Source organism: Prionailurus viverrinus, chromosome C1, assembly GCF_022837055.1.
Source record: "Prionailurus viverrinus isolate Anna chromosome C1, UM_Priviv_1.0, whole genome shotgun sequence".
Classification (NCBI taxonomy): Eukaryota; Metazoa; Chordata; class Mammalia; order Carnivora; family Felidae; genus Prionailurus; species Prionailurus viverrinus.
In genome coordinates, this window is record NC_062568.1 from 81,054,943 (window position 1) to 81,071,175 (window position 16,233).

Below are 16,233 nucleotides of genomic sequence, written 5' to 3' on the forward strand. Positions count from 1 at the left end.
CTCCAGTTCCTTGGGTAAAAGCTCTGTTCATAATCAGTTTCTGGTTTTGTAAATGACCCTCAAGAGGTTCCTTCCGGTCCCACTTCAGTTCCCTTTTTAGTGTCCCATTGATTTTCCAGACTTTAGGAACGTGTCCTTAACTGCTGCTTTTCCACTGGCTCTCTCTACTGAATGCTAAAGGAACACTTTGTTACTTCATACACTGAGACTGGAATATCTTGAAAACTAACACACCATTTATAACAGTACAGTTTACAATAGGATTTCCTGCAGAAAGAAGGTGCCTTTCTCAGAAAGAGAAGGACAATTTCTGCACCCCATTTATTTTCAAAACTACAAGCAACACCCTTGTTTCTTGTCAATAAAAAGGAAGATAGACTAGAGCAGCAATCACAATACATAAATGATATTATTTGTCCCCAGAGTACATACCAAATAGTAATTCACTCAAAGAGCTTGCATGAATTATAAATGGCAGGAAAGCACAGCGAGGGAATCTTGGTCCAGACCCACTCCACACTGCTGTTACACGAACATTTTAAAGTCAGACTAGCCACACCATATAATGAGCTTGCAAAGGTATATGATTTACTTTTGATTCCCTTCCTGTCCTAATCTCATTTTAAATAATACAGGGACACTATAGAAGCTGTGAATCCAAAGATACATTGATTAAATTTTAATATCGAATAAGCTAATTGATACAGAATCTGAAAAACCTCTTGAGAGTGGCGGGATTTTCAAAAAGATGTCCCATAGGTCTGACCCACCGCTAAAATAATAACAACAACAAAATCATCAAGAGAACAACAAGAGAAAACCTTGGATCTTTAACTATATGCAGAAGTAGAAGACAGAGAGATAAGCTTGCAGAAAACTTGGGCATTTATGTAGCATTTGGTAATGTAATGATGTGCACTGAAGGACTCTGCTTTGACCTGACACTCGGGGCAAAGCCATTATTGTTTCTGTTGCTGAGAAAAAAAAAAGAGTATTCATGTTGTAATATAACATATTGTTATATTGTCCAGTTCTTTTCTAGCCTCTATAATAAAAAATCGTAGTCATTTTCCAAAGAAAAGTCGTAGAATGATCAGACCATAAGCTCTATAAATAAAAATATACCAGAGAATTTCAGTCTTGTCTCAGAGTACAGTATTCATGTGTCCTATTTTCTTATTTTTTCCCTCAGCATTTTCCTTGAGGTTCCTTTGAACAAAATAATCAGGGGGAATTGGGAAGGTAAAAGGGAAGAAATCTTTTCCTCTTGCAGAAAAGAACAATTGTACAGGAGAATTTCTTACACACACGCACATGTGCACACACACACACACACACACACACACACACACACTGAAAAGCAATAGTTCAGTTGAAACAGAATCGTTATCAGAAAGCCTGTGTTAGGAGCAAGAAAAAAAGATATAAAGCCAAAGACTCATCTGAATGATCCTAGTTAAGGGTCTTACCAAAGAGACAGCTTAAGTTATCTTTGAAAACTGGTGAGTTGCCCTGCTTGGCTGAGTTTGAATTGAATGTTCCCAAAGTAACATTTCACAAACAGGGATACCCTTCCATTTCACACTGCTCTTTCTCGAAATAGCAACACCATTTAGCAATATTTCATATCAAGACAATTACATTGCAGAATTATTATAGTCTTAGTGCTTCATTAAAATTAAAAAAAAAAAGTTAAATCCCTGTTTTGTTGAACACAAGAAATGAATAGTAAATATTGATTTAGAATGAATGCAAACATTTCCCTAGGAGTGGATAATTACTGCCTTTCTATGCAAAACACTTATATTTGAAGAAGCACTTCACTTACTTTGCCATGCGGTATACATTCTTTAGTACATTGTAAATTATACGTTGTCCTGGACAGTGTCTGCTCTATAATTTCTTATGTCTCTACACCAGAGTCAGTATGTAATTTTAAACTACAAAGTTTCTGCCAACTAGGAGAATAGGCTTAACTCTTTCTCTTTGCTGGGTTCTCAAATCCTTACATGAGGAGATCTGGAAAGCCATAGAACAGATGATCTCAGATCTGGGGCAGTTTGGTCTCTGTTTTTAGACTAACAGAAATGCCACTAGTTAACTGGCCACAGACTTACAAAGTAGAGACTAAATGGAATATAGAATGTAGGTACCTAAGCCAGTTTACAGCCTATCTAGAAGACATTAATTAAATAATTAACATTAGAAATGTGGAATGAAGTGTTTCAAATACTTGTTGCAGAAAAGGTTTAATTAAATATGGGGCTGTCGTAGTTAAGAATGTCTTTTGTCAAAATCTTTGATCTTCATGGTTTTGTCCTGCTGCCAAGATATTTGCAACATAGCACTATTGAAATTATGTGAAGGATTATATTTTAACCATTTCAATATCATCTAGATAGATGGTGATTTGGTTCAAAGGTTGATGTTAGAATACTTTTAAATGGATTTCTTAATGTAGAAATACTAGATAGTAAAAAAATTACAAACGATCGTGTACATCATATCATTTTTACCTATAAAATTACCCTTCTCTAAAGTAATAAAATACTCGCAAAATAACATATTAGAAAGATTGAAGTATTCACCATTCAATTCCCAGTTTTTATAAAATTGGTTTTTGTTTATTTGTTTGTTTGTTTCTTCCACATGTAAATGATACCATACAGTATTTGTCTTTCTTTGTCTTACTTATTTCACCTGCCGTAATGCTCTCAGAATGATGGTTGCCAGGGGCTGTGGTGAGGGGATATTGGGAAGATGTCGGCCAAAGGTTACAAACTCTCATTTATAAGAAGAAGAAGTTCTGAGGATCTAAGGTACAGTATGGTGATCGGACTTAACCATATGATATTGTGTACTTAAAAGTTGCTCAGAGTAGATCTTTAGTGTTCTCACTACACACACGCAAAGAGTTAACTGTGTGAGATGAAGATATGTTAATTATCTTGATCTTGGTAATCATTCCACTGTCTGTGTGTGTATATATACATTACATATAATACATATTTTACTCATATGTATATTCATGCTGTACATTTTAAAGACATACAGTTATGTTTGTCAATTATCCCTCAATAAAGTTAGAAAATATATAATTTTTTGAAAAAGAAACATTAAGGTATATGAAGAAATAAAGTCAAAGGAATGCAAAATTTGGAGTAAAGTTACTCTTTAGGAGATAAATGAGATGAAACCAAGTACTTGTTTATGTGTGTGGGTACAAAAGTACATCTCACTTCTATAGAATCCTCACGTTCAAATCCTGTGGGATTTAGTTATTTATTCTCTCTGGTTTCAAACTTCATATAACTTTCTACGTCTTGGACATATTAAAGTTTACAATATAGGAAAGAGAAACTACGCAGGCAACAATAACATTTCAATAAGATTATACCATTCATAAATGTGTTTGGAAAAGGTCGATCAAACTTTTACCCGTTTCCATGTCATGCAGTATCTTGTGGCATCCATTGAGCTCTTATGTTTATACCCTCTTCCATTTTTGGCTTATTTTAGACCAACTTGCCTGGTCATAAGAACTGCCTGGGGAGTTCATTAAAGAACAATTCTCAAGACCTTATTTCAGAAAGTCTGACCCGATGAGTCTGGAACCGGGCCCAGGAAACTTTCTTTTTTTTTTTTTTTTAATGCTCCAGATAATGTTTTATGATTAAGTTTACTAAGCATGATTCTAGGCCTTCAGCTAACTTATCCTCAATTTTATGTTTAATCAGTGTGAGCAGTATTTTCACTAGTTGTGCTTTAGAGGAGAAGGGGAACGTCTTCTCTCCAGCACGCCTGTTGCAGCATTAAAGGAAAGCACAGCTAGGATACAAAAGTAAAACTAATTAACAACAGATCTGTTCTTCAAAGAAGGTATTGACAGAGGTGTATGACCAGAAAAAGGAAGATGAGTTATTCAAGTGCAGATTGAAAAGGAAGTAGACACAATAAATGGACACAGAACTCAGGGGGCTGGATGGAGAGAAAACAGCTAAGTCAACCAGGTCATAAGTGATCTGAGCTCTGCTCCTTGCAAATAAACTAATTCCTACAGTTCTCTGAGAATGGACTTAATCTGCATAAGATTAGGTGGATTTTGAGGATGTTAATTTTTTTTAAATGCAAATGACAATTTCATAATTCCATAGAGGGGTGCCTGGGTGGCTCAGTCGGTTAAGCGGTTAAGCGTCTGACTTCAGCTCAGGTCATGATCTCACAGCTTGTGGGTTCGAGCCCTGCATCAGGCTCTGTGCTGACAGCTCAGAGCCTGGAGCCTGCTTCAGATTCTGTGTCTCCCTCTCTCTCTGCTCTTCCCCTGCTCGTGTTCTGTCTGTCTCTTCCTCTCAAAAATAAATAAAAACATTAAAAAAGTAATAATAATAATTCCATAGAAATTATGAATAGAGACCGTATTGACAAATTTACTAGCACAGAAAAACTTTTAAATGGCAGATTTGATCAGAATCATGTAAATCAAGTCCAACCTTGACTGCGTCTCTGTAAGTGGTATCAAGAGGTATTTTGGAAGAGAGCGGGGTAGATGTCCTAGATGATGTCAATTCTAATGTAAATGGCATTAGTGAACATCAAAGGTATTTTTAACAGTAAATAGTCAAATTTTACAAGTTGTAAAGGTAACAAACAGGTATGTTACTGTGTTTGATTTTGTCCATTTTGTCCCTCCACATTCCTAACCACTCTAATCAGTGAATACTGTAGAATTTTTTCCCTTCCTTAGGGTGCTTGTTAATACATAGGCAGTAGAGGAGGTGTGGGCAACACATCAAGTTTCTTACTAAAGGGAAAAAGCAAAAAAACAAAAACGCCAGAACAGGGTCTAGAATCCAACTCTTGACAGCCCTTGACTCCACGTGTGCACTGGCTTTAGGAACATTTCCAAAATGTGAAAAGGTAAAAAAGAATGTGCATCTTAGAATCAATAACATGTAGAGCGCCTCAAGTAAAACAAACAGATCGGCAGCCCCCTGAGGTTTTAAAGATGTTTATCAAAGAAACTCAAAGACTGATAAATAAAGGTCCAGGAATGGCCAATCCCCAAGTCAATCGCCAGGACGCTGATACCATGTCCGGGTGACCTGAGTTGCTTGAAATCACTTTGCCATAGCAGGAGAACCTTTGCCCTCTCAGATGAGGTCTTGAAAGACAATGGACAGGAAGCATATCTCAGAGTAGCCAGACTGGGGCCATGAAATGCTTTCTACCACCAGAACAAAGGGATCCTGCTCCTCCAGTCTAACGGAATACGGTATATGCCAAAAACTCTTGACCACTCCTTCTTGCCTTTACTGAATAGTAATCTTAGTGAATTTATCCACTCATTCCTTCTCCAATGTCCACGGAGGTGGTAATTGAAAATACCATTTAGCAATTGTCATTAGGTTATGAAATTGCCACATCTGTGTCAGTTTCCAGGCAAATACACATCCCTCAAATATCCTGAACCTGCATTTTGGATGTACTAAAAAAGTAAGGTGTGGGTTTGTAACTCTTCTGAAAGGGGTGAATATGTTTATAGTATAGAGGAGGGTTGCGTTATTTTAGGCAAGGACATTACAAAATTGTTCAGATATGAAAAAGAGCATATGTAGAGAAAAATGGCCCACAATTGGTAACTGGTAAGTGCATATCCACTAGACATATTTGGAGGAACAATCTAGCCTTCATTATGAGAAGGCCACATCATTTTGATATGGATCCTCTAGGAATTCTAGCTGTCAGATCACCTACACTGGAGAGCATATTTGTCAGCATGTGTAGACAGCCTGCCTAAAATGAATCCATTGCAGAGGAAAGTAAATCCTGGAGAGGAGAGGGAAATAGTAAAAAGGAGGGGAAAGAGGGCAGAGGGGAAGAGGAGATAACAGGAACCCATGGATCAGAATTCCTAGAAACATGAGAAAATGTAAGAAAAAGTTTGAGTTGGTTTCCTGTCATGGTCAATTGAAAGAGGCCTCATTAATACAGAATAAATTGGCTTTTGATTTAAGTTTTATAACAGCTTTGCAAAGGTGGGGTCAAATAAGAAAACTCTCATTGACTCCCTGTCATTAAGTCAGTGAGAGTAGAAAGAGGAAGCAGATTCTGTATTTTTACTTCTACAGAGAAATGGATCTAAATTTTCCAGGATGTACAACCAGGAACTATCCTGTTAATGAGGTCAATACCAAACAGCCATAATAACTAGCAATTATTGAATTCTTATTATGGTCCAATCATTACACAACATTAATGATATATCTGTATTAACCTTCCCATCCCCTCAACAACCAAATGAAACAGTTTTACTTGCTCCATTGTACAGACGAGAAAACAGACCTAGAGAAGAGAGACAATTTGCCCAAGGTCACACAACTAGCTGGGACTGGAACCTGGGCTCCTTGCCCTTACCCATCTATTCCCTTAACCACCATGCCCAACTTGGGACAAGTATACCAAATGGAATACTTCCCAAATACCAATGAAAGTCTTGTATTTATCTTTATCTCCTGTCCAAGTCCAGAATGAGAGAAAAAAGTGTTTTCCCTCTGCCAACAATACCACTAACATTGCTACATTGACATTATTCAGCAAATAACTTTCACTCAGTAATCATGGTGAGAACTTTCTGCCTAAACATTACAGACTGTTTTCCAGTAAGCACAAATCCAACTAAAAATAGACCCCCCAAATTCAAAAAGTAGTAAAAGAGGTGGCATTTAATTGCTATTAATTCTACTTCATGATTTACTTCAAGACCTGACTGACTGTTGGACACTGGAACAGAATGTAATTTGCTTGGCTATTACTCAGCATTGATGTTCAAACTTACCCTACTTCCGTCCTTGTGGCAGGACACCATTTCAGAAAGCTGAGTGTTCAAAGGAATGTTACTTCTGCAAACAGCGTTCTTAACGTCAGAGGATAAAGCATCACAGTTATGGGGAAAGTTGTGCATCTATCAGGAAAATATTCATCGGCCTACCCAGTTGGTCATGCCCTTTCCCTTTGGCTATCTGGATATATTTTAGTCTGTATTAAAACATCCGTGAGATCTCCAATCTTAATTATAAACCTTGAGGAAAAAAAGTCCAGTGCAAGTTATTTTCAGGTATAATATTAGAACCTCCTTCTAACTTCTTTGCCTCAAGATTTGCATAACTGTGAGGGCAAAGAAATCAAATCATAAAAATGCCAGATACTACAGATTCGAAATGAAAAGTAAACCAGCCCCATGCCAGTTTCTTGCTACAAGTTCCAGCGGAGACCAAAATCAACGTGACTGAGAGAAGATGTAGTGTAGAGAGAAAATCTCCCAGGATAATCAAGGGATAGATTTCCAAGTCTATTTCCCCCCACGGAACTGTTTTGTTTTCTCACATCAATGAGCTAGAATAAAATGTGGATCCCATGATCAAGCTGGCAGAAGCCATGCTCCCTACCTGGATGCTCGCAAATTGTAAATCACAACTTTACAAGGATTTAACTTTTCCCTTTCCAAAATAATCAAATGTTGTGGTGAGGGGGCCACTAATCATGACAAAAAATATACTGCAAATTCTTTCTTTTGGTGCCAAGTCCAATAAGTTCCCTGAGTGAAATTAAATGCACGATCTTATTCCAAACCACAGCTTCCCTTGGGGATGTTCAAATCTCAAGTGGGGGCTGAAAGGCCAGTTGTATCAAAGCCCAGGGTTACACCCATTTTTTTCAAGTTTTTTGTGTTTTTTTTTTCCTTTTTTAACTACTGCCTGTAGTGTAAATGGCTCAGGCCCCTGCGCTTTCCAGCCCTTACAGTCAGATCAGCGCTTCATACTTTCCATACTCTGCCACAAAAAAAGTGGGCCGGTCGCTGACTTCTCTTAGTTTCTCACAGTTCTTGTTTATTTTAAGAGATTCTCTGTTGAACCCCAGGGACAGGGGGGAAAAAGAGGAGGGGGGGGCGAGGGGAGACAGAAATCTGTTATGTTGTAAACAATCACTGGCTACATCTCTTAGATCTGCAGTATCACAGGAATTAGAGATGGAAAAGACCCATTAGCTCATCCTGTACACCCTATGCCAACACAGCACTATTCCCTACTGCAGATTATCTCTTCTGAGAGCTTTTAATATGTTTAAAGGGCAGCCAATGATAACATAGTTCCATTTTATTTCTTTTACTGCTTTGTTCTGTCCAGTCTACAACATGCCATCTCTAAGAATGGCTCCAGGGTGACTTCTCAAAGGACGTTTGACTGCCCATGAAGAATTAAAACAATATTTGTGCTATCCAACAACTATGTTCCATAAGTTCAGCATGGAAGTATCCATAAAAACAAATTTAAAAGAGCCAACATTTAGTCCCAGGGATGGAAATGTTACATGAAAAGCAATTTTGCCATAGACATAGTCTATATAGCTAGTACATTATACCCCAAATACACTGTGTGAGTATGCATATATGTTCACATAAAGTGCACACAAATACTCCTCAGTACCCTGGAGTGTTTCTGTTTCCGAAAGTTTGTGCCAAATGCTGCATAATCCACGAAAATGTGATCCAAAATATTTAAGGTTATGTTTCTCACAATTTTCTTCTTATCTCTCTTAAGTCACACATTTTAAATGTCAACTTGTATGGAGAAATATTTAATTTCAAGGATACTCCTCCATCAGGAAAGTCTTTAACTCTTTCCTACGGAGTTTTGTTTTTTCTTCTTTGTTCTTACCTTAAGATAATACAGAGTTGCGGCTTCCTTTTCACATGTCAAGCCCTGGCATCCTTACATATTAGACTACCAGTCCTATACATCAGGGAAAGAAACATGAAGTGAAGGAAACCTAGAATGATGAGCGAATGGCTACCATCCCAACCTATTGTCTTTGAAGGCTAATTGGAGATAAATCAATGTTAGTGTTTGTAAGCATACCATCTTATGCTGGTGATGAGAATCCATCCTAATAGAATATGTATTTTTATTATGTTACACTCTAAGGTATATAGTTTTTTTTTGGTATAATGCAGAATACATTTTAATTTTTAATACATTCAGTAAGTTTTACCATCTTTGATACACAGAGTAGAAAAATATAATTTCTTGGTAGTCTACTCAAAGGCAGGATAGTTTAGTAATCAGGAGTCTGGAGCATGAATTCTTTACAAGTTTTGTGATTGTGGGCACTACCAGTGACTTTCCTATGTGAATTTGGCCAAGTTATTCATCATATTTAATCATTTCTGAGATGTCATGGACTCTAACACTGAGGATTATTTTATGTACTATTAAGAAATTAAAAGTGATGCTAATTAAATGATGACAGTATGCATAGAATTTTTTAATGCAGTAACATTATATATGTCAGAGGAATACTGATGCCATTTTGTTTCTTTAAGAAGGTTATACCATCGCCTCTTTTTCCCAAACCACTTGAAATCAGTCTGTAAGTTTTGATTTTATGATTTTTGATCTGAACACAAGGCATAAAACAGCAAGTTTTGAGACTATAAGCAGGAAAACACTTTATAAAGCAATTACAGGAAGGTGGGTAAAATCAGTAAAAGGGTTTAAGAGGCATAAATTTCCAGTTATAAAATAAATAAGTCATGGGTATATAATGTACAGCATAGGGAACACAATCAACAATATTGTAATAATTTTGTGTGGTGACAGACGGTAATTGGACTTATTGTGGTGATCATTTTGTAATGTATAAAAATATCAAATCACTATAATATACACCTGAAACTAATATGCTGTTATATATCAATCATACTTCAATAAAAAAATAAAACTAAGAAGCAATTAAACTAAACATATGTAGTTGCAACAATCCACATATAACTCAAATGAAGTAAAACAATATAATTATCTATGACCAAGCACATTCATAAACAAACAATAAAAACTATGCCATGACAACAAGCAAACCAATTTTTTTAAACATCAGAACATTCAGCAAATTAACAGGGGGAGTTATGGGAAGAAAATAACTGAGCAATTTTTGAAATCATGCAAACCAATTTTTTTTTAATTCAGGGGTTGCTACTAACCAGTTGAGTGGTATCAGGAAATTTAATCTCCCTGGCCTCAATGTGTTAAATTATTTAATTATACAACCTATTGAAGTGTGAGACTTAAATGAAATAAAATATATAAGGGTCTTTCCCTGAAGCTTGATACATAGCAAACACTAGTAAATACTAAATATATTTTAGTTTAGTTTTTTTTTTTTCCATTAAAGTGCCAAGGATCAGTGGAGGTCATTTATAGCAAACATGATTATTATGAAGGTGGGAGCAGCAAGTGTGGTGATAGAAACAATAAAATAAAAGGAGCAGAGATTAAGGACAAACCTAATAATTTCTACAAAGGCCTTTATTAAAAGGCAAAGGTCTGTTTATAAAATCAGTGATTGATGGTTTATACAGTACTCCAAGAAAAATAGCCTCACTTATTCCCAAACAAATGTATATGATAAAGAAATTCAATGTACTTTTTGTAGTTTCAAGAATAGAATTACATTGGAGAACTTTGGAAGAAGAAAGTTTGGGCTCCATAAGATTCTTCTCCATTCTTATTTTGGAGGGCTTTGAGCTTGTTATTCCCTTGACAAAAGCTCTTCTGATGGCTGGTTCCTAGGAATACTCCCACCCTTCAGAGTCCTCCCTGACCCCCTGGCTAATGGGGCTCATTAAGCCTTTTGCAGAACCCTGCTCATTTTCTTCATAGCTCTAATAAGAATCAGTTATTATGTTGTTCACTTATTTGTTTAGCTGGTGACTTAAAGAGTGGCATGGTGCTAGGGTGAAGAGCATGGGCTCTAAAACCGTCACACCTGGCTTAAATCCTTGCTCTGCCACTTATTAGCTGCTTCTCTTTGGCAAGTTACTCACACTCTCTTCCTTACCTATCTATGAATGGGGAAAATAACACTTCCTACTTCACAGACTTGTTATGAGGAATAAATGAGTTTATACGTATAAGGTACATGGCAACAAACCTGTAGTATGGTCCCAATAAATAGTAGGTGCTGTTGTTTTGTATTATCTTCCTTTGTGTTCCAAAGCATATCTTAATGCCTGGCACATAATTGGCACTCAATAAATGTGTATTAAAGAAATGAAAGAATGAATATTCTGAAGAATGTTCCTTATGAGGAGATTTCCAACAATGGAAATCATTGCTCTTTGACAATCTAAGTCTGTCAGCCGACAGAATTGCTGAAATAATTCTCAGAAAGGTTTTAGACGTCATTCTACAATTATGTCAGAGATGTAACTAATTAATTACTAAGGTCTCTTCCAACTGGAAGATTCTGATATTGATCTAAGATAGTGCTCTTATCCCTTCCTCTGTTTGGGTGCTAGTTTTCTTAAAGGTAAAGTTTTTTGACTAGATGCTCTCTAGTGTCCATCCCATTCGAACATTCTATGTAAGCGAGTTGAATCTGTTATTACATTTTTCCTTCAAAAATTCCCATAGGAGAGGAGTTTTTCATTTGGCAACTCAAATAACTTGGTTCAATTAGCACCTGGGACAATTTTTCTACCTCAGGAGCAGAGAGCCCTGGCAACTTGTGACTGTGCTGTAGTCACTGCCATTTGGTGACAGAAACATAAACAATCCATTCTCCATGCCTCCTCTTTCCATTACTGGATTCTCCTTTACTTCCCACCTACCGAAGCAATATAGCCTCGTCTTATACGAGCAGCTCGAAAGCAGAGGAATTTCACCCACACAGCTCTGCAGAAATCAGAGCCAGAAAACTCCTATTAGGTCCCTCAAGCCACATCCCTTCCAGAACAAGAACATCCTCTTCAACTGACATTTCAGATCTTCTTCTGGCTCCAAAATAGGGCTGTGCTTCAGTGGTTTCTGTATGTGGTTTGAATAATAGTTTATAAGCATTCTGGGATCCTTCAAAAATAAAGGTTCCATATAAAGTGATATCGCTGTTTTGTTTGTTATAAAGGTTTGTGTGTGTGTGTGTGTGTGTGTGTGTGTGTGTGTGTGTGTGCGCGCGCGCGCTCGCGCGCATAGGCGTGTTTGCTTTATCTTCCTAGGAATAGTCACAAGCTTTCTCAAAGAAGAGAGTGTACCAGCAACTCTTTGACCTGCTTTTTTGCCAAATTTCTGATGGTCAGCCATTCAGAACCTGGCTGATTAATGCCCCAATTGCCTTGCTGTCAATGTACAACAGAAAAGTTAGTTTTGTAAGTAGTTCAAATATTATTTAAAGTATTACATGTTAATTATTGCTAATATATTTGCTCACATTTTTCTCATCTTAAAGTGTGTATTTATTTATTGTCAATGTGAACTCTGCTTAATTTTAATTACATAACAATACTTTATTGCCTTTGGATATGAAGGCTTGTAACTGTTAATTTGCTGAACATTCAACATTTAAAAACTCTGCTTGTTTCACTGTGCTGAACATACAAATTCAACTTAACATTACTCCAGGTGACAAGAAAGTCAACTGATTCACACAAATGTCAACTACCATTGGGGATGCCGCCCAAATTCTTGGCTGCCATCCAGCTTCTCTTCTCTCTCAGGGATAATTTCATTACTTTTTTGTTAGGAAAGAAACATGAGGATGGGAAACGAAGTCCAAGATGACATGGTAAGTGCTACCTTGCATGCTCCTTAGGGCTTTTTTCTCCTGAAGAACTTAAGGCAAATAGCCTAGAAAAAATATTTCTTTCTACCACACGCACAAACAAAATAAGCAACATTGCACCCACTTTACAGAGATGAAAGCCTGATTGTGGAGAAATAGGGTCACTGGTCATTGTAACTTAAATCATAGTCACAGAGACGGGAAAGGGCCAAAATCTGTCTCCTAAGTCCCAACCCATAATCATAGCCAAAAGACCACATTTTCTTGAAAATCACCAGAAATAGAAACTACAAAGACTCTCCAAAATGTAAAGTGCTACTAAAAGGTATGATAGTAATAAAGTTCTGAACTGGGAGAGTTTAGGCCCTCCGTCTGAAACTATATTAAAAAGAAGAATTATTGCAAGGAGTAATGCAATATATTCTTAAGAAGTCGCTATTATTTTGGATGATACAATAAGTTACATATTTATCAGGGACGTTTCATAAACTAAAGATAATTTCCTGATTTTAAAAAGCTGCTATTCACATCACAAGGCTCTGGATAACAGCCGTCTACTCTGACATGTAACTAATAATGCAGAGAAACCCAATTGTGACCCATAGTTGGGAATGAACCTCAACTTCTAAAACATTCCAATTAAACAAGAGTTCAGAGAAAGAAACAGACAGATATAGACTACTTGGAAATTGCTAATTTCAAGCTCTGAACAAAGTAGAACAAGTCTTCAAAAGAACAAACAGAAAAAAGGGGAGCTCAAGGGATAAATAGCTATTGAAGAGAACATTGGGTACACAATTTTTGGATCAGTTTAGAAGAACAGACACTGGGTATAAACTAGCAGAAAGGTTATGTTGAATAAGGGGCCAAGTGAACAACTAAAGGAAAATAATAGGTTCAGCACTTTTAAAACTATAACAGTAAATAAATAAACTAGTGTGAAAGGATATCAAGATTTCCCTAAAAGGAAGGATTCCTCAGAGGAATACAGTCATCGAAAGTAACATTAAGACACCAGCATTGATACTATCTTCACCAAAATATGAATTATTTTTATCTGTCTCTCCGTTTAACACATCTTCCCATTTAAACTCAGACAATGCCTCAAGGTGGGAAAGTATTAATCCAGAATTTTTGCAATTTAGGGACCATCGAGGTGCTAATAGAGTCAGTGAGTCTCATTTCAAGTTCACTTTGAGTAAGGAGGACCACAGAAAGGCTGCTCAGCTCACGGCATTGAGAATTCAAAAGCCTCATATTGGCTTAGCAGGAAGTCTATAATCAATTATTGCTGCCTATCATGGCCACAGGAGTGGGGGGAATCCAAACCCACCTGCCATTTGTTTGATTTTCTGATAGTCCAACCCTCTGAACTTACCGTTGAGGAATCTGAGACATAGGGAACTTGCATTTAAGAAAAAAGAGCTGAAGTAATTGGCCTAAGGGTATACAGATATTGGGTTTGTTATTCTTTACTGAATGCAGGTACACTGATGTCTAGTTCCTTACCCCTCCTTTCTTCCACTGCACTACAAATGCTGATTATTTGGCATTCTACAGGAGATATAAATCATGCATAGTTATACTTCTGTAATAATATAGTCTTAGTTTATGCTACTATAAAAATCTTAACGCTTAAATATATTCTTAAATTTTTTCAAGCTACTAATATCTATCTTTCTGAAAAAAAATTCTTACTAAAACTTAATTTCTCTCTCTAGGACATTTAATCCAATAAGTGTACTGATTTTTCTAGGTCTTATTCCTTATTTTTTTTTCTCTTTCCTTCTCTCTGTATAGAGAGTTTATAAATCTAACTGACTTAATCCCATTCAGTGTGATACTAAAACTAGTAATGAAGTGTAGAGGAACCATTAATATACCAACTTCCTCTAAAATGCACAGCAAGGTGCCCTTGAGTAATCTCAAATTACTAGCCATATTCCCTTGAAGCTTACAGCAAGAAGTATGGAATATCCATTGGCCCAGCACTTACCTTCTATAACCATACCCAATATAGAATTACTTTTCAGAAATCCAAATGAAATGTTATGGGTAACCAAATCGTTATTATAATTATAATAATTGGATATCTCATATCCATACCAACATAAAATAACCCAGTACTAACCCAGTTGTTCATCACTTAAATTTCCCCACATCATTTGGGTTTTTTTTTTTTCACTTTGTGCATAGGTTATATTTATTACAAAACTTACTTGAGTGCACTTGCAAAGACAAGAAAAGCAAATTTCTCTACAAAAGGCTCCCGGTGAGAAAACACACAGACACTGTGAAGATGGGTTGTAACCGAAGTGCCTTATGTGCACTTAGTTTTTTTTCAGCATATTTTTCTGTCTATCTTTAGTTGAGTGGTCACTGGGAAGTTAATGGTACGTCTCTGGTATGTGAGCCTTCCTCTGAAAAATCCTTTAACCCAGGCTACCCTTTATAAACTATAGCAGGGGATAGGAAAGTTATAGAGCGTATTTTATGACTGTTATTGCTTTGTCTTTCAGCTGCCCATTGAAGAGATATTTTGGCATGAGTTTACCTATCATGGCAGCGTGGGCCCATTGGGACCCATGGGAGGTTGTGATGAGGGGCTCCATTAACCAGTTTCATTATCTCAGGAGGCCCAAAGGAATGACACACTCACCAACAGTAAGGCTGGTAAAGCTAGAATGTCAAATTACTTTGCTTTGGGGTCAAATCTTATCAATTTCATATGAAAACCCTTTCTACCTCATGCTGATCAGGGTCTCTGATTTGCAACTGTGTATGTGTTTGATTAATAAAATGTGAAATAAAAATGAATGGATTATTCTGTTTGAACATTAAAATAGTTCAAAACACAGAAAAGACTAATTTATATTAAGGGCTTAAGAGTCAACCTAATGTTTTTCATAATGATGATGATGACAACGCACTAGCTAAAACTTTTATAGCATTTACTAAGTCTCAGGCATTGTTCTAAGCATTATACATACACTTATTCATTCAATCATCACGACAACCATTACAGGAAAGAACAAGTATTAGCCCACAGTGGAGCTGTAAAGTAAGAAGTGAGAAAACAGGGACCATCAAATGACATTCCTGTGGTCATATGGACGGTAAGTGCTGAAGTAAGCATTTGAACCCAGGCAGTGTGGCCTTAGAAACCATGCTCTCAACTTCTACAGGGAAGTACTCTGCTTGGAGCCTTACTGGTTTGCTTGTTTGTTTGTTTGTTTGTTTGTTTATTGTGAGAGAGAGAAAGAGTGAGTGAGAGAGAGAGAGCACACGTATGGGGAGGGACAGAGAGAGAGGGGAAGAGAGAACCCCAAGCGGGCTCTGCACTGACACCCAACACAGGGCTTGAACTCATGAAGCGTGAGATCATCACCTGAGAAGACATCAAGAGTCCTATGCTCACCTGCTCAACTGACTGAGCCACTCCGGCATGGGGTCTGATTATTAATTACACCAAAGATAACACAGCACAGTGACTTCCTTACATGTAAAATTAGGGATATTGACAATAGCTTTCTCAAGAGTTATTGATAAGATTTAATAAGTTTTTATTTGTAAGATTATACACCAATACTTGGCACAAGGTGAGTTCTGTGAGGTGTTTGC